Source organism: Triturus cristatus, chromosome 10 (assembly GCF_964204655.1).
Source record: "Triturus cristatus chromosome 10, aTriCri1.1, whole genome shotgun sequence".
Classification (NCBI taxonomy): Eukaryota; Metazoa; Chordata; class Amphibia; order Caudata; family Salamandridae; genus Triturus; species Triturus cristatus.
The window spans coordinates 407,719,438-407,738,612 of record NC_140593.1 but is presented as its reverse complement, the minus strand read 5'-3'; positions in this window follow the sequence as shown (position 1 = coordinate 407,738,612).

Genomic DNA, 19,175 nt, shown 5'->3' with positions numbered 1-19,175 from the left:
AACAAATTCATGTTTTTACCAATAAAAAAATGTGCAACATATTTGCAGGGCCTCCCCTGTCATGGTCGAATTCCCCCATGCCGGAAGTCAAGTGGAGTGCATCCTGAATGAGAGAACATGGGGAAGGAAAGGTGGACAAACGCAGTTGAGTATGTGGGCCCCTCAAAACTTACACCCCAAAAGAACACCCCACATTTGGGTGGATTGCTAACACTATTAAACCTCAATTTAATGTGGCAATGTGTCCCGGAGATAATGCACAAAATAGCATATAACAATAAAGTCAAATAAGAAAGGATAGACCGAGAAAAAAGTGAGTTTTAGGTCTGAATGTGGAAAACTATAAAGATTTATTACAAAATGTAAAAAAAACCTTCAATACAGAAACTGTAAAGTGCAGATGCAACAAATCATGTTACAAATACACAAATCAATGCCATGAAATGTTTCAGTAATAGAAAAAATACAGAATAATGGGATACATTTATAATAGGCTAAGTTCCTAATGTGCAGCAAAATCAGTAAAACATAGGGCAACACCCTTAAAGAGACACCAAAACATATGTCTCGCCCCCAGAATTAAGGGGTTACTTTATATAATAAATGACAGCAAAGGAAATCGTAAAAACAGCAAAGTCACTGTGGTGTGCGCAAAGAAATACATTTTCAACCAATCAAAATACAACTTTAAATTTGTCATACACCTAAGTACTAACCCACAACAGGAATATTGATTCAGCCCTTCTGACCAACGTAATCCGGTGGTGTCAGAACAAATTAGTTACATAAACAACAGTGAACAATTGTGAATGAATGTAATGCTCCATGCAAGCAGAAAATCTTTGGAAAATGTTACAATAGTGAGCCTATGCTAGAGAAACGTTCGTGAAAACAGTGTCATTCATAAATAAACAAATCCACATCCTTATTGACTACGTGCAGCAGAAACAATAAAAAAGCATGATCATGACATAGCATCCATTTTGAACAAGATGACGTTAAGACCTAACTGAGGCCTAGTCAGCAGAACACATTTTAACAGGTCATAGGAAAATCATGTCAACTGCAATAGCATCAAATTAACATTTATATGTGGAATTAAGGGTAAAATTATATTTTTCCCATTGTTAATATTGCACGTTCTTGAATGATGCATGAAAGCTGTTTTACTGGGGAAACTATATTGCACAGAAATTATAATATGTGGAAATCGGGTTTTAGTGAACATTTATCATTTGTGCTTCACCAATTAAGGTGCCTTGATTTATTTTTTATCAATCAATCAGTCAATTAATCAGGGGTTTATAAAGTGCGCTACTCACCCATGGGAGTCTCAAGGCGCGGGGGAGGCAGCTCCGGATCAGTCGAAGAACCAGGTCTTGAGGTCCTTCCTGAACGTGTGCAGGGTCGGGGAGCATCTGATGTTCACAGGGAGCTCATTCCAGGTCTTGGCTGCGATGTAGGAGAAGGCTCTCCTGCCTGCTCTGTTTCTGCGGATGCGGGGGACCTCTGCCAGGGCAAGGTCAGTGGAGCGGAGGTTCTTCTTGGGAAGGTGGAAGGATACTCTCTCGTTGAGGTATTTGGGCCTGATGTTATTGAGGGATTTGTAGGCGTGGGTGAGGAGTTTGAAGGTGACCCTCTTCTCGACGGAGAGCCAGTGGAGGTCTCGTAGGTGTTGAGTCATGTGTTCGTGACATGGTGTCCCGAGGACGAGTCTGGCTGCGGCGTTCTGGATGGTTTGGAGTTTGTGTAGAAGATTTCTGTTGATTCCGGCATATAGGGCGTTGCCGTAGTCCAGTCTGCTGGTTATGAGCTTGTGGGTGACGGTCCTTCTGAGGTCAGGTGGGATCCATTTGAAGGTCTTATGGAGGATGCGCAGGCAGTTGAAGCTAGTGGAAGCGACGGCGTTAATCTGGTGGTTCATAGAGAGGGAGGAGTGGAGGATGATGCCGAGGATCCGTGCGTGGTCTGTAGGGGTGGGTGGATTCCCGAGGACGGAGGGCCACCAGATGTTGTCCCAGGCAGAGGTGAAGGTTCCAAGGATGAGTACCTCGGTCTTCTCTGAGTTGAGCTTCAAACAGCTGTCCTTTATCCAGGCTGCCACGTTCTTCATTCCTTCCTGGAAGCAGAGTGTGGTGTCTTCAGGATTCTTCGTGAGTGAGAGGATGAGCTGGGTGTCATCAGCGTAGGATACAATGCTGAGCCCTGCTGTCTAATGACGGCGGCAAGGGGGGCCATGTAGATGTTGAAGAGCGTGGGGCTGAGCGAGGATCATTGGGGTACTCTGCAGTTGATATCGGTGGGTTCGGAGAGGAAGGAGGGAGTCTGATCCTCTGGGTTCTGCCGGAGAGCAAGGATTAGATCCAGTCAAGGGCGGCTCCTTGTATCCCCGCGTCGTGAAGTCTGGCTGCGAGTGTGCGATGTGAAACGGTGTTGAATGCTGCGGAGAGGTCTAGGAGGATGAGGGCCACAGTGTGTCCCTGGTCGAGTAGCATGCAGATGTCGTCAGTGGCGGCGAGGAGGGCGGTCTCGGTGCTATGGTTGCTGCGGAATCCAGAATGAGAGGCATCTAGGATTGAGTTCTCTTCGATGAAGGCGGTCAGCTGGGTGTTTACGAGTCGCTCGGTGACTTTGGCCGTGAAGGGGAGGAGAGAGATGGGCCGGTAGTTTTTCAGGTCCGTTGGATCGGCCGTTGGTTTCTTGAGGAGGGGTTTAACCTCCGCCCACTTCCAGTCATCTGGGAAGATGCCGGATCTGAAGGAGGTGTTGATGGTCCGTCCTAGTTCGGGTACAATGGTGGCGGCGGCCCCGTGGAATATTTGCGGTGGGCAGGGGTCCGTAGGGGCTCCTGAGTGGGTTTTCTTCATGGTCGAGGTGATGTGTTCGACCGAAGAGATACATTGGATTACAAATTAGAAGAAGTGTATTCTTGGGCAGAAGTTTACAATCAAAGAAAATGGCAACCACAACAACAGACACAAAAGGCAACTACATCTTCATCTCAAGAAAGTGTTGTATCTGATTCTGATATCTCAGCATCAAGAGCCCCAATAAGCAAAGCCAAACCATCTACAAACACAAATATTAAACAACCGGCTTTTTTAGACATCAGTCCGGCAGCAAACTCTCCACCAATGGTAGAAGGACAACAAGAAGGAGCAAAAGAAATCGGCCAAAACATTGCAGTAAGGACCAGGAGTCAAGTGTCGAAAGTGACCTCATAATAAACATATCATCCAAAACTCTCACCAAAGCCGAGATCAACTTATTGAATAAAGGTACTACATTTGTTCCCACTTATCATTCGAATTTGCCAGAAACTGAGATAGCATTGCTTAAATTTTTCAGATCCTTGAAACTAAAAAATTTTTTCAAAGATATTCAACAACCTCAACGAGATGAAGCATGGGACAAAGATTTCAAACCCAAAAGCACCTTCTGTGCGCCATTTACCCACAAGACCATTGAAGCTTTTGAAAGATCGGTGTTAGCGGATGTACAAGAAATACCATTCACTAAACCGAAAAAAATGAACCTAACTCCAAAAGAATGGAATACTCTCAAAAACCTAAGCAATGACAAACAGTTGACTTTCCAAAAAGCTGACAAAGGTGGTGCTCTCATTGTAATGGATACCGAATTTTACATAAAGAGTGTCAACAATCATGTTTTGAACCAGGATATTTATCTTCCTTTGGAATCTGATCCAACACAAGAATACCAGACAATTCTTCATAAGATCATTGAACACGCATTCGAAATGAATTGGATTAATGATAAAACCAGGCAATTTTTTCAGACTAAGTTTCCCAGAAGACCGCAACTGTACATGTTGCCAAAAATACATAAAGATGCCACCAACCCGCCGTTCAGACCCATTGTCTCGGCCTGTGGGTCTATCTCTGAACCCATTGGAAAATTCGTGGATAAATTCTTACAACCTATTGTTCAAAGAAGTGCTACATATATTAAGGACACAACTTCATTCCTGAATCTTTTGAAATCGATAACATTGGAAACCCATGAGTCATGTGTTGTGCACTATAGACGTAACAGCTCTATACACATCGATACCCCACAATGAGGGGCTAGAAGCACTTGAATGGATTTTGCTGAGAAACAACTTGGAAGAATCTCAGAACCTATTCATCATGGAACTTATTCAATTCGCATTATACTACAGCTATTTCGAATGGCAAGGGAAATTTTATAACCAAGCCAGCGGAACATCTATGGGATTCGGGGGAGCTCCTTCGTACGCCAACATTTTTATGAACAAATTTGAGATGGATTATATTTTGGAGAACCCTAGTTGGACAAAAGGAATCGTCATGTATAAAAGGTACATTGATGACCTTTTCATAATCTGGAAAGGATCCCGTCAAGAACTCGAAAACAATATTTTTATCCTCAACACCCATAATGATCGCATAAAATTCACTCATTCCATTGATGAGAAATCCATTGCTTTTCTGGATGTCAAAGTGAAGCTAGATCATAATCAAATCATCACCCAGGTCTACACAAAAAAGACAGATAAAAACTCTTGCCTTTTATTTTAAAGCTTTCACCCAGAGGCCTTAAAGAAACATTTACCAACCTCTCAGTACACCAGGATGAAACGAATTTCATCTAATCATGAAGATTTACAGACAACCTTAAATGAACAAACATTGAAATATCGCCAAAGAGGTTATCCTGAAAACGTTCTACAGACATCTTTAGACAAAGTGTCCACACAATCACGAGATGATCTACTCCAAGAAAGAAAGACCAATCAAAAGCATAAAACCGTATGTGTCCTAAAATTTTCTACAGAGTCTTCGAAGATAAAAAAAGCCATCAACAAAAATTGGCGAATTATACAAATGGAGCCTGATTTGAAAGGTTTATATGAGGACAGAATAACTTTTACATTCTTACGATCAAAAAATTTGAAAGAAATACTTAATTCATCACGGAAAACCATGAAGAAATACCATGGGATGCTTCAATGTCATAACTGCACACATTGCGGCAATGTTATAATTGGTAATAAATTCACTCATCCAACAAAAGGCTATCCTATACCTCTCAAACACACTAGCACTTGTGACACGGCCAATTGTATATATGCCATCAAATGCCCATGTGGCAAAGTATACGTTGGTCAAACTGAAAGGAAAATTAAAATCCGTATCACAGAACACAAGAGTAACATCAGGTTGAAGAACCTGAAATCTTCCGTTGCAAACCATTGGATTGAGGCTAAACATCAAATTTCACAATTGCGTTTCACTATATTAGAAACGATCACACAACGCCGAGACTTGGATCCTCTCAAACAAAGATTAAGAACTGAGTATTTTTGGATCAAAAAACTGAATTGTACCCACCCACATGGGATGAATGATCGCATAGAATTAGCATGTTTTCTATAAGATGTTACAATTAGTTGGAAAGATACCACATTGGCAAGAGGAAAAGTTCTGGTCCAAATATCTTGTTTAATTTTTGATTGATTTGTGTTCATTGTACAGTTTTTATGCCGCACTGCTCGTGTCAACCTCATTTTTTGGTCTTAACTTTGGCACCACAGTACATACTTTTGATGCTCATATCACGCATTGGTCAATACGCTTTATTTAATTCACCACGTTCAAACCACGCATTTTTTATAATGCTTTATTTAACCCAAGACGTTCACTTCCTATGAAGCTATTATCTCCTCCTTCACGTGACACTCACGTCGCAATAAACTTCAATGCTATTAGTCCACAATCGACATGTCACTGCTCAGTCCCTCCCCTTGCACTACGTGATTACGCTCCTGTCGACCTATTATAGCCCGCGTTTCACTAGATAGCGTGAAGTTCGAGTTTGCTCTCCGAGCATCTATAGCCATCGAGACCCGCTGGTCCCAAGTAAGTTTTCCACTAGACTTGTACAATTATGACTAAATATAGCTAACCCCTGGGTTATAGAGGCTCCAACATCGTGCCTGTCTTATACAGGGCGGTGTTCGTCATTCTTATCCATATTCAGTTAACGGAACACCACGATCACCCGAAACATTGGTGACTCTCATCAGGTCGTTTTATATTTCTTTGCCACAGTCATCCACATTGCATTGATTATGTCTCGTTGGAATTGTTTGCATTTCATTCGCACTACTTGTTTTCATTTGGTTTTTTTTCTGATAAGCTTAATGTATTGCTCGCTGTTTATTGCTCACTTTGGACCTATTCTTTGTCATTTCATTTCATTTTTCAGTTCTGGCATGGCACGTGTATATTCATCAGTTGTTTCTGCTCAGATAGAATATGTGCAGTGAACTTACTGGTCCTGTTTCATTTCGTTACAGACCCCTGAAGAAGGGTCAGATTCGATTGACCCGAAATGCATTGGGTGGGCATATAAAGCGGAATACTTACTATGATTGATAAATGTTAATCAAACATATGAAGTTCAAATGATTAACGAGCTTTTGAAGCATAAATATATGGAGAAATTTTGATTCCTTGAATAAATTGAACCTTGTGAAGAAACACCCGTGTTTCATTGGATACAGCGCGCACTTGTTCAGTGGGAAGGTGACACTCCCCACAATATTGTCTACATTTCGAAGACACGGCTGGACTCCGTGTTACACAAGAGGCGCCAACATGAATGGTTAAACTTTGGAGTATCTGTGAGTGCACCGGGATCATCTAGTTTTGCGACGGTGGCAGGGTCCCAGGTCATGATGCTTGGCTTATCGGCGGCGGTGGGGAGTGGGTTGGTGGTGTATGGTGTCTGTTTGCTGAAGTTGTCATAGAGGACCTTGATCTTCAGGTGGAAGTAGGAGCTTAAGTTTAAGGATTACACCAAATGGGCTTAATGTTTGCTTTTCTAACTGCTGAATGTTTGCAGTACACTTGCAGGTCTTTCCCTTTTGATGTGTGTTACTAAACATTACATACTACAGCCTTTCCTTTCACACTCCCTGTACCCCAGTATGACTGTCACATAATTAACTTTACTTTTCTTTCTCTGACTGAAAAGTGAGAGGAGTTTGTAAACACCAATTTCCCATGTTAAAACAAAAAGAAGCAATTTGTCAGAAGACATAGCCTGACATTTGATCTCGGTCTGTGACTCTGCAAAGGTGACAAGACAAATACGGAAATGAAAGTCATCTTTATTGATAGCTTGGACTTTTGTGACCCACCAAAAATCGTCTCGCAACCCACAGTTTGGGAAATGCTGGTTTAATATAATTTCATCAGTTATTGATACAAGTGTTGCTGAGGGACTGTGCGGAATTCTCATAGCTCTGCTAATCAAAAACTCTTCAGGCAAGAGATCAGTCTTTTTATTTGGACCATTCTAATGCTCATAAGAACAACAGGCCATTTTATATTCATAGAGGCACACACATTGGCCAGTGAATGTTTTATGGGGCCATTCATCTTTTTAACCAATCCCGATGATTGTGAATGATAGCTACAGTAGAACATTTGTTCAATCTGAATTGCAGTACAAAACAATCTTTAGGACCTCATTTTTACAGTCTGTCTCAATAGAAGTTTGCAAGCCAAACGTGGCATTAACTCTCTCAAAAAGAACATGGCCACAGTCATTCTATTACTTCAGCTGGTTGGATAGACTTCAACCCATTGACTAAACAAGCAGATATGAGAAGATATTTGAGCCCATTACAAACCAGCATTTCAATGAAGCCTGCTTGAAGTCCAGTAAATGGGCCTCCTTATTTTCCTGTGTGACTCCTCACCACAAGTTAATGCTTACCCTGATTATTTCATTTCCACGTAATACATCTTTGGCATAAGTCTTTGCTACATTTCTGAACTGTCTGTCATACCAATGTTTTCTAAAGATCTTAACCAAGGCATCCCTCCCTACATGTGTGTGGCAATGTAAATAACATGCAATTGAATGTAACATCGAGTCTGGTAGTACATATTGATAATCAGGAATAATATACAAGTCACTATAATTTTTCTTAAAACCAGTTCATTCCCATCTTTTTTTCTCATCTTCTGGCCTTTCCTCTTGGAGGTCCCACAATGATCCCTCAGTTCACTTAATGTGGTCTGTATTGGGTTAAATAAAAAATAAAAAATAAACAATTGACACTATTTGCATTGTTAGAACGCTTTACATCAATTTCACATTTCGTGCACTGTTGTTGGTCATTTGATCCCACAGTAGCATTTTCAAGGGCACAATATTAAGCCTCTCAGATGTATTACACATTATGACTTTTTGATCAACAACTTTGTGGGCTGTATATTTAGCCACTGATATTTCTCTAGGTTGCTTTTTTTGCCTCTAACAGATCAAGAATTGAGGAACCATTCCTGGTGGGAGCACCAGAAAATGTCCTAAAACCTCTTTGTGACCATAGCTGCCCAAAATTGTGCACCACTCCTAATTCATACTGCCTGTCTGTGTAAATTGTCATACTTAATTCATCTGCTAGGCAGCACGCTGTTGTCACTTCTTCCACTTGTGCTGAAGTTACGGTAGGCAAGTAGGAATACTTTAATGATTTCAGAAATGGACAGACTACATGAGCAGCTTTTGATACTCCTTGATGGTCTCTCAGAAAAGAACCAGCCACAAACAAAGTAAGGTCAGCAATTTGAAAGGGAATATCTTTGAAGTCTGGTCCTGGCTTTTTACACAATTCTGTCACACTAACCTAATCATGGTCAGCATATTCTTCATCACCATCATCATTGTCTGGAATCAGTAACAGTGTTTCAGGATTTAGATGTTTGCAGCTCTTCATTGAAAGGTTCTCAGGTGCCAATATTGTCTGCTCATATCTTGTGAGAGGGCTGTTTGTCCAATGCTGGGTTATGGTACAAGTTCAAACAAAATTCAATTGAATAGGGAAAAAACACAATGAGTGTGTGACCCATAACAATCTCTTCACTCTGTTTTATTGCATAGAAAACAATCAGAACCTCCCTTTTCATAGCAATAAAGCTAAAACTGTTTACCATAATCATGCATTCCGAGGGTGTGTGTACTACAAAGATTTTCTCTTCATTTTTGGAAGGCCTTCATGCATTTGTCATCAAATAGTGCTGGATCCTTGATATCACTGCAAGCAAGCCTCAGTAGAAGCTCTGCAGTAGGCGAACAGTTTAGAATCCTCTGACAACAGTACTCAACTATTTCAAGAAACATCCTCGGCTCCCTTTGGGTGGTTGGAGGATTTATGCTCAGGATTGCAGAAACTTGGTCTTTTTTAACTTTCCTTGCCTCTTCTCAAAGTGATGACCATGATAAATCACTTCTTTTTTACAGTACTGCATTTTTTAGGGTGACACCTTTTGGTCATTTTCTGCAAGATAATTTAGGAGTGTAATTGCATCCAGACTTCTTTTGTCTATTATGGCACTAGTACGTCATCAATATATTGCACTAAGAATGAATTACAGGGTGTAGGAAAGTTATCCTTTTTTGCCCCAATCACCCTCATTTTTTGACTGATGCTGGTGGTTACTAACAATGAAAGTGCTCTTGGCTCAGCTAACCAGGCCCAGGGCTGGTACTCTGTCCTCTAAAGGTATATGGTAATTGGTATAATTTTGATAGGCAAAGACAACCTACCTGTAATGCCCTAGTATATGGTAGGAATTTTGAACCAAACAAAATAAACCTTAGACAAAATACTTTGTCAAATGAATAAATCAATTCTTTAATTAAATTTTAGTTTAGTTGACCTTCCACTATTTTAATTAGTCAGAGAATTCAAGAAAACACTGAAGGAACAATACTGTGCTAAAATTGGCAAACCACCACAATCAATCATTCATCGCACTTCAACTCATTTATTCTCATTCACACATTCATTCATTCAGGAACATACAAGAGATTGATTCATCAAATATTTTCAAGAAGAATCATTCTATAAAAACCACAGAAGAAAAGACTAAACAATATTTCTCTAATATCCAACACAATTGATTAGATTTGAGTTCTTGTGGCAACAATAAGGTCTACGCGTTTCGAGTCCCCATAAATACTAGGACTCTCATCAGGACCTGTAGGCTAGAAACAAAGAAGATAGTTCAGTATACATAGACGCCCGAACCATCTTTAAAGCATATATACAAGTGCACATTGGTACACTGAATTTTTTACCTCTGGTAAGTAGAAAGTAGATCAGCCGATCTACATTCGAGATGATTCTAAAAATGAAATCAAAAGGGCTGTCAGGTGATATGTGGAAAGCAGTCATAAAGTCAAACATTCAACCTTTTGTTTCAAAATTGACTTACATGGTGGATGTTGAGTCTTTTTTGGAAACCTGGATAGGGATTGAAAGGAAGTTTTAGCTACTAATTCGGTCAAATGATGAAGCTCGTTACAAGCTGTTTGATTAGCATGAACTTACTTAAAGAGGAAACATTAAGGTCCGTGCTTCGGGGCAGTTGGCCGAACAAGTCTTTTTATGCTGCAAGAAGAAAGTACGAACATTGTGTCAATGTCGTGCCAAAAACAATAAAGCCAAGCGAATGGCGCAGTAGGTGTGGAATTACCTTCGTTAACGAGGGTGCGCAGGTCAATCAGAACGATTCACTTAATCTTTATCCTTATTTTCAATCAGGGTTCACTGCAAGGAAGGTGCGGTAATTTAGTGTGAGGAATATTTGGAAATATCTGGTCATAAAGTTCAAGATACAGGGAATCAGGAGCATACCTGGAGGCGTCCAGTTGTTTGTCGCTCACTCCGTCTAACAAGTCCGGGAGTTCCGCTCACGTGACCACACAGCTTGTTATGTGAACGGAAACCAATGTAACGGAGTCATGGAAAAAAGACTATTCATTAAATGCATCTTTTTTCTTTTTAATTCCGACTAAGAACAGAAATGATGACACAAGAATTATGGAAAATTCTGGGGAGGTGAGGCGCGATGCTTTTAGACTAAACGCTGTGGTTAGTCATCCTAGTGCAACACAGTAGCAATTGCTCAGGGTATCAATGAACTTTATTCAAGATACGTTGTAAATTGGTAACCCTCGATCGTATATTTGCAGCTTAAGGCCTGCATTGAATAATGTTGAATCCTGCACAACTTTATTGATTCTCATACAGCATATTGATGAGAATTATTGCAGAAAGTCTGCATAAGTTAAGTCAGTAAAAAATAATTCTGAAAGTTCGTTCAAGCCGTTAGTGACTGTGTTAAATTTCAAAATAAGCAGTTCGAAATCACCTCCTCTCTCATCTTGTTCGGCTTTTGAAATAACTGTCCATATTAGATCTTTGATTGAATGATTATTGGTTTTCCAGTGAGTGACCAATGGGGCTGTTTGGACGTTTTTGTTAATCCTTGATTTATGTTGGGGACATTCTTATTCGGATCTCTTGACTTGTTTTTCCTCTATACAGCAAATTACAAGGACACCGTATCCCGTAGATTACGAATTTGCTTTTGCAATTAGTGAAGGATTCATGTTTCCAATGGATGGAATTGTGTTTGAAGAGAGACCCTTCTTCAGTCGAGGAACAAAACACACAAGTGCCACATTTATGATGACCGCGTAGTGGAGGAAGTCCAACATAGTCACGTATAGTGTTCTGTTTTTTCTTAGGCATAGCTGCCTGGATTATTTGGTTGGCAATATTGCGATCTTTTTTGAAGGCAAAAAGGGGGTTGTGTTTAAGTGTTTCATCAATGTTTTTAATCAGATGCCAATTTTGATTGATGACTTTTTTAAACATATTTGAATTGGGACAAAAAGTAGAGACACAGACAGTAGTGTCTGATTTGGTTGGGTCAGAGACTCATTACTTTTTCCCAGTTGTGCCTTTGAAGTGGAGGTGACTCCAAAGAGGGTCTTTGAAGTGCACAGAGGCCCTCCCTTCCATCTCTGGCTCCAGACGCCCTCCAGGGGGGGTATGTATCTCTTTGTATGGTGACAGGACACATCATAAGTGGGTGTAAGTATCAGCTCCCCCCTCACATCCTGCCCAGGATGACCCCATATGATGTGGATGGCCACTCAGTCACACCTAAGCTCTCTATGTGTGTGGCTGTCTAGAGAGAATGCATAAAGTCCAGCTGTCACCCACCCCAGATGAATATTGGAGACAAGCAGCAGGCACCCAGAGCTAAGAGCTAAGAAGTTCCATATTTCTAGAAGTGGCATTTCTAACATAGTAATGATAAATTCAACTTTGCCAGCCAAGAGGATTGATCATTACCATTACAATGATATGAAACATGGCTGAGCTACTCCTTCTGAATCAGGAATTACAGCTTATAAGTGTAATAAGGAATTCCCAATTTTAACCTATGCGAGGGGTAAAACTCACAGTAGTGAAAAGTGATTTTGGGAAGTTTATCGCTACCAGGACATGTAAAACTTAAAAGTACATGGTCTACCTTTTCATTGCACAGCACCCTACCCTATGTGCAACTTAGGGACTACCTTAGGGGTGATTTATATGTAATAGAAGAGGAGTTTAAGGCTTGCCAGTGAGTTTCAAATGCCAAATCGACATGGCAAGAAAACTACACACAGACTCTGCAGTGGAAGCCTGAGACATGTTTAAAGTGATATTTTGTGTGGGTGGCACAATCAGGGATGCAGGCTCACTAGTAGCATTTAACAGGCCCTAGGCACAGGTAGTGCACTCTACTAGGGACTTATAGATACATTATGCCAATTGTGGATAAGTCAATCAAACCATGTTTTAGAGGAGCAGCACATGTAGTTTAGCACTGTTTGGCAGTGGTAAAGTGCTCAGAGTACTAAGGCCAACAAAAAGAAATCAGCATAAATCTGAGGCATACAGGCAACAAGTTTGGGGGAAGACCATACTAAGGCTGTCAGATCTAACAAGTATAAATAAGGGAGAGCTGCAGGAGTTCCTCAGAACAATGCCTGGAACAAAAGAAGAAGGACTCCCCTGCTGGACCCTTGGACTGCACCACAGAACGCTTGCACCCAAAAAGACTGCACCTGCTGCATTCTTAAGGATCCTCAAAGAAAGGGCTGTATCTAACTCAAAGGAAAATGAGTAGGCTCCCTGATCAGCAACAGGTATAACAGAGAGCTGAAAGAATTCACCTGTAAACCTAAAGAGAGTATCACCACAGCTGACCAGTTGCAACTGGATTTTTCCTGGACTGTGCAGGTATATTGTGGGAAATTGAGTCCTAGCCCCCAAGAGGCAATGCCGAGTTTCTGAACCCTTGGACTGAGCTAGTGGACACTCATTTTTCCAGAAAAGAACCAAGAAACTACAACATCTGCAAAGAAAGAAACGTTCTGCAAAGTTTTGCAGAAAAGTTCCAAGAGATGACCGTCTCAACGTCAAAAGTCAAGCGGCAAATTGAGAATCAACATGACCATGCTGGTTTGTCCTGCTGAAAGCTTCAGAGCTCCTCACCATCGATGTTGAGAATAAAGACCTCCAGAGGATCAACAAGGCATCGCGCAGCAGCAGGCCACCACCGTTGAATCAAACTTCGGGTACAAGAAGTCTGAGGACCAGCTGACTACTGTCGTTGAGAGAAAACCTCAAAGAAAAAGAGTAAGGGCCTGATTTAGAAGTCGTTGGAGGCTAACACTCCATCACAAATGTGACGGTTATCCTGTCTGCCACATTACGATCACAGTCTATCCTATGGGAATCGTAAATGCTTTGGACAGGATATCTGTCATGTTTGTGACGAAGTATTCCCTCCGCCGACATCTAAATCAAGCCCTAAGTCCAAAGGTAACTTCTGACTGGGACCTAGCTCTCATCCTATCAAACCCGCACTCCATCGCGGTCAGCCTAAAACTTTGACTTTGTCCTGGTGCAGCATGACCAGATAGCCGCGAGTGGCTCTTTAAGCTTTTTGGTGCTAGAATGCATCATTTTTTATTCAATGTTTAAAAAGTCATATCTCTGATTACCTATTTTGGATGTTTGTTGTTTTGGTGTCATTTTGAAGACAAAAATATTTTCTATTTTTATAAATAGTTGTTGGATTTTTAATGTGTTGTGTATCTTACTTATTTACTGTTTTGGTGATATTAAATGCTTTACACATACCTGTCTTCTAAGTAAAGCATGACTGCTCATTTGCTAAGCTACCAAGGGTTGAGCATGGATTAATTTACTGAGACTTGCCTAGACCTATTGGCGATTGTGGTATTATTACTCACTGGAGGTGAATACCCCCACCTACTAATAATCCACCTTCTTACACAGGGTAACTGTAAACTTTCTAAATCCTTCAAAAAATTGAGGGACTTTATGCATAGCCTTGGGCAATTCTAAAATAAACAAGAACTTTATTTTGGAATTGAAATGTGGAAAGATATTGACTATACTCATGCAGAGTAATAGAAAACAGCGCTTGGCACTAGTCAATGACTGTATACTATTCTGCAGCCTGAGGAATCTGAAACAATATTAATGCAAGATTTAGTTTCACTGGACAACATGGGACTACAATTTGGTTAACCTTTATTAAATGTTGTACTATGCTACACTTACCGCTCCATTTTTAATGCCCATCACAATAGAGTTGCACGGACTACCAAGCAACTCCCACAGAATACCCTGTTCTACCTTTTTTCTATGACAAGCTACATTCGCTCCTCTGTTTCTTGTGAAAGTTTATATTACAGAATTCTGGGGTAAATGGCACTTGGTTTGACTCGTATACTAACTGATTCTGCCCTTTTTATTAATCCAATATCTTTTCCTTCAAAATCTTCTTCTTTCACTGTATGTCTTAATTCAAGAGGCAGGTCATCTTTTGTGTGAACTGGAAGCAGCTGAACTTTTGACACATGTTATTTTATTTTAAAAACTGAACCCTCATCTTGTGTTTCAATTGCAACACCATACGGTGTGCAGTAAATCAGACAATTCCTTTTGCAAAGCAAATCTCTGCAACTGTATTAATAGGAATCGAATCACACAATATGTAGTAGTGACTGTTTTCCATTGACCCTATTTTAATTGGGGCATTTGCCGTAACCTAATTCATAATATGCTTGGTGCTGATTCCTACAACTTGGACCTCCTTTCCAACAAGGGTAGGTTTGGAACTTCCACCAATAGAACTGTAGAGCTGACAGCATCACTGTCGATCAGAAAAGATATGCGGTGGCCATTCACCTCACCATGTACAGAAATACATAATTCACTAGAAACAACATCTTCAAATAATGTATCCAAATCAAGCCGCAGCACCTTTGAAACTCCTACGCCACTTGACAGGTTCCTCTCTCAGTTTCAGAAAAGTTGTCATAAAGGCATAGAGATTCTGTTCTGAGGCACATGCACAAAGTTCCCTACATATACTTCCCTTAAAGGAAATTCTGCAACTGCTTTTGGTGAATCCTTTGCTTTCTTCCCTGTCTTTGTATTTTTCTTTTTAGTACCAGCTTTCATCTTCCACTTTCCGCAAATCTCTCAAATCCTTAATTCGTACAACGAAACCTTTAATGTGATCTTGTGAAGTTGCTAAACCCATATCCACTGTTTCTGCTTCACTCAAATCCAAATTATAATTTCCTTGTAAGTTTTTTGCCTTGCTTATATTAACCCCATATTCTTCAGCTAAATTCTTAAGATGATTATGTGTATTCAATTGCACACCTTGCTGCTTCTTTGATCAGGTGTTTAACTTCATCCACATTAAATGACATTATTCTGTTGAATTTTACTGGTCCCTGCGAACTTTATTTAAATTCAGTCTTTAAGAGTGAACTATTAATCTCTCTCTCAGGGAAGTGTGTTTAGCATAGAAGCAACTTCATAAAATACTGGTACTACTACTGGCTTTACTCTTGTCCAGATGTCAATGCACTCTCAAGAGGAGCACTTGCACATGCAGTTGTACTCGCATTTGCTACTGTAGGCTTCGTCATTTCCTGCACACTCGTACCTGGTTCACCTCCTGCACCTATATCAGTTATCAGTAGTCTCTGTGCTTGTGCCTCTAAACTAATCTGTTAATGGAGGAATTCAAAAGATCATTAAAGAAATTATCTTCATCATCTGAATCTCTTTCTTCGTCTTGTTGTTCCCCATCACCTTCAGATTCATCATCAGCTTTTCTTTTGACCATCTCATTAACTTTTGCAGAGAAACCTCTCACCCCTTCCATCATATCCTGCCTCCAAGACTTCTTGTGAATACCCCATTTGGTTCCTAACTACTGGCTCAATGAACCTTTAAACTGTTTCTTCATTTGTTTTCTTTCTCTATGGCCATTGATTCCCAATTATTCAGTGGTTCAAATGGTGTGGGTTTAGGTTATGGCTTTCCCTCATTCATTGTATGTCTCACGAAAACTAGCTTTATAATAAACAAATACAATCTTGTCTAATCAACCTAAATAGGAGAGAATCAGCAAGTTAGATGAAGAGAATTTGCAATCAATAGAAACAAGACTAGTACCTTCGCAGCACTTGTCAAACACAATTTGCACCTAAGAAGACTTCCATCCAGCAGCAATATACCGCTAATTAGCATACTCACTCCTGTAGAGTCCTACAGAGTAACGAGACAGATGCCAAATAGTAAGTTGGTGTTTTTATTATCTTCTCTCCTCCTTACGAGGTCCTTTTCTCCTCCTCCCACAACCCACAATACAATGCAACCTCTCCTACCTCAGAAGGACTTCCTGCTTCCAGCTTGAGGTAGATGGGTCATTTTCCCATGGTCCTATCGCTGATCCCATACCTCCCCCAGGCGAAATACTAAATACTAAATCTCTTGGATCAGTCTGTTCGGGTGACGTATCTAACGTTCAGACTTTGAGTTATTCAGTGGTGGGCACACAGACTCACTTGCTTCCATTCTCACTTGTTCCTCGCTGCCGTGCCCACTTGAAGTCAGGATCTGTAGGTGGTGTCTCTGATGGCTGCCGTGCCCACTTGAAGTGTGACACATCACGTGTGACTGTTTTGCCAGGCCTCGTGGCTGTGCTGTAATCTTGGTTCTTGATATCAAAAGGTGGGTTAGCCTTCCATTGCTGTCCTTGTCTGTCAACCAGCCAGTCTCCTTTTCCTAGTGGGTAATTTCATGGTTTCCTCTTGGTGTCTGCATAGGTTTTCATTTTCTTCTTCTTTTCAGCATCAACATTGCGTAGTGAATGTCCACCTGAGTTTCCACGCGCCACTGAGGCAGCTTCCTGTGGACCATCCAGCCGAACATGAGTGTGGTAGGGTTGACACCTGTTGTTGAGTGTAGGGTGGTTCTGTAAGCCCGTAGGACTTGGCACAGAGCTTGATCATTTGTTATTGCTTTAGGTTGGGCACTCTGGACAGTTCTTTTGAGCATGCTCTTGAAAGGTTCAAGCCTGTTCTTCATCCCCAGGTGAGAAAGGAAACCCTTGAACTCTATTGATGAGCGAAAAATGCAAGTGGTCATCCTTGAGGACCAGTAGGTACTTTCCATTCATAAGTGGTCTGCAGAAGTAAATGGCTACACGCTCCCACAAGTTGTCCAGGAGGTATGACATCATTAGCAGGTGTTGTCTCATTATTGGCAAAAGACAGACGCTGATGTGGCAGACTTTTAGTTTGTTTTCCATGTGCTTATCTAATCACTGGAACATGCTGTGCCCCGTGTTTGCATCCACATGTCGTGAGGCACCAGGGGGCCCTGTAGGGTCTTTTGTTTTCTCTCCACCACGGTTTCCATGGCAGGCTCTTTGCCATGAAAACTGTGGCAGAGAAGAAACTCGTAATATGCTTGGTGGGACAGTAACGGTCCTGCCAGGCATATTGCGGCCTCAGGACAACCACGCAACCCCCAGGGAACGGCGACGGTTGCAGCAGTCCCGTGGCAGGCCAACCACCCTAGTAGTAATAGGGCAGTCGGGAGACTGCCACCGTGAGTCTGGACCACCAGATTCATAAAGAGGGCCTTTGTGTTTGTGCGCAACCTTGCCTCCAGCAACAGGCACTTGATCAGGCGACAGCAATCCTTTTGGAGGCCACATCAGCTGTACATGTGGTTGGAGTGGACTTCAACGATGTCATGCTTCCGGCCTTGGATCATTCACATGTGCTGGCCACTCCGGCGAGAGTCATGCCTCTGGGAAAATTTGCACACTTTCTAGGCCTGCGCGATCTGTGGAGGTGACCTCGCCTAACACGTAGAGACTACTCCTACTTCTACAGGGTACATAAGATGTTCTCCAGGTTGGACTACATCTTTGTTCCTACGTTGGGGTGACCATGATCCTTTAAGCAGACTATCTTGCTCGAGGCCTGTTGGACCGTTTCCCCCCTTTTGATTACTATGGAGAGTACGGATCAACCTGAGGGGTGGGTTGGCATTTGAATGTGTGGGACCTGAAAGATGCAGTGGTCGCAAGGTAGCTCACAAGTGACAAGTTCTACTTTCAGGAAAATCATGGGTTGGTTGCATCATCCGTGGTCCTGTGGGAGGCCTACAAAATGTTGCTGAGGTATGAAACACAGACTATTCTGGTCCATAAAATGTGAAAAGAGGTGGCGGAGGCAGAGAACTTAGAGAAATGAATTGTGGTCTTTGAGAGGTCTCCTGAGGCCGGCAGTGATCCACATGCTTTGCCGTCCCACGAGGTGCTCCAGAAGGAATACGGAGACCTACTGTGGGGGAGGTCTGTAGACAGTTATTGGACACACAACATCATCTCTATGATGTAGGAGACAAGGCAGGCAAGTTACTGGCCGGACTTAGTAGACGAGAGATAGCATCCCACTGGAATCATAGCATAGTAGATATGGGGTAACCCCCATGCAACTGCTGTAACCCTCGGCAAGGCATTTGCAGTCTGTAATGCCTCTTTCTACTGGGCCCACTCATTGGGCGATGCCCCTCATATAGCCGAGTATCTGGCTGGAGTTGATCTACCGACGGTACCTCCTGATAATCGGAGGGCGCTGGACATTGAAATCACTCTGGAGGAAGTCACAGCATCCTCTTGAAAATGGGAAACCCACCAGGCCAAACAGCTTCCCGGACGAATTCTTTAAGAGTTACTGTGGACTGTTGGCCCCCCACATGATCATCCTTTTTAAGGGATCAAGAGATTGTGGAATGCTGCTGCCAGACCTCCAGTGTGCGACCATCGTCATCATTCACAAACGGGGTAAGCCTAAGACCGACTGCGACTCCTACCGGCCCATCTCTCTGCTCAATACTGAGGCCAAGGTGCTGGCTACCA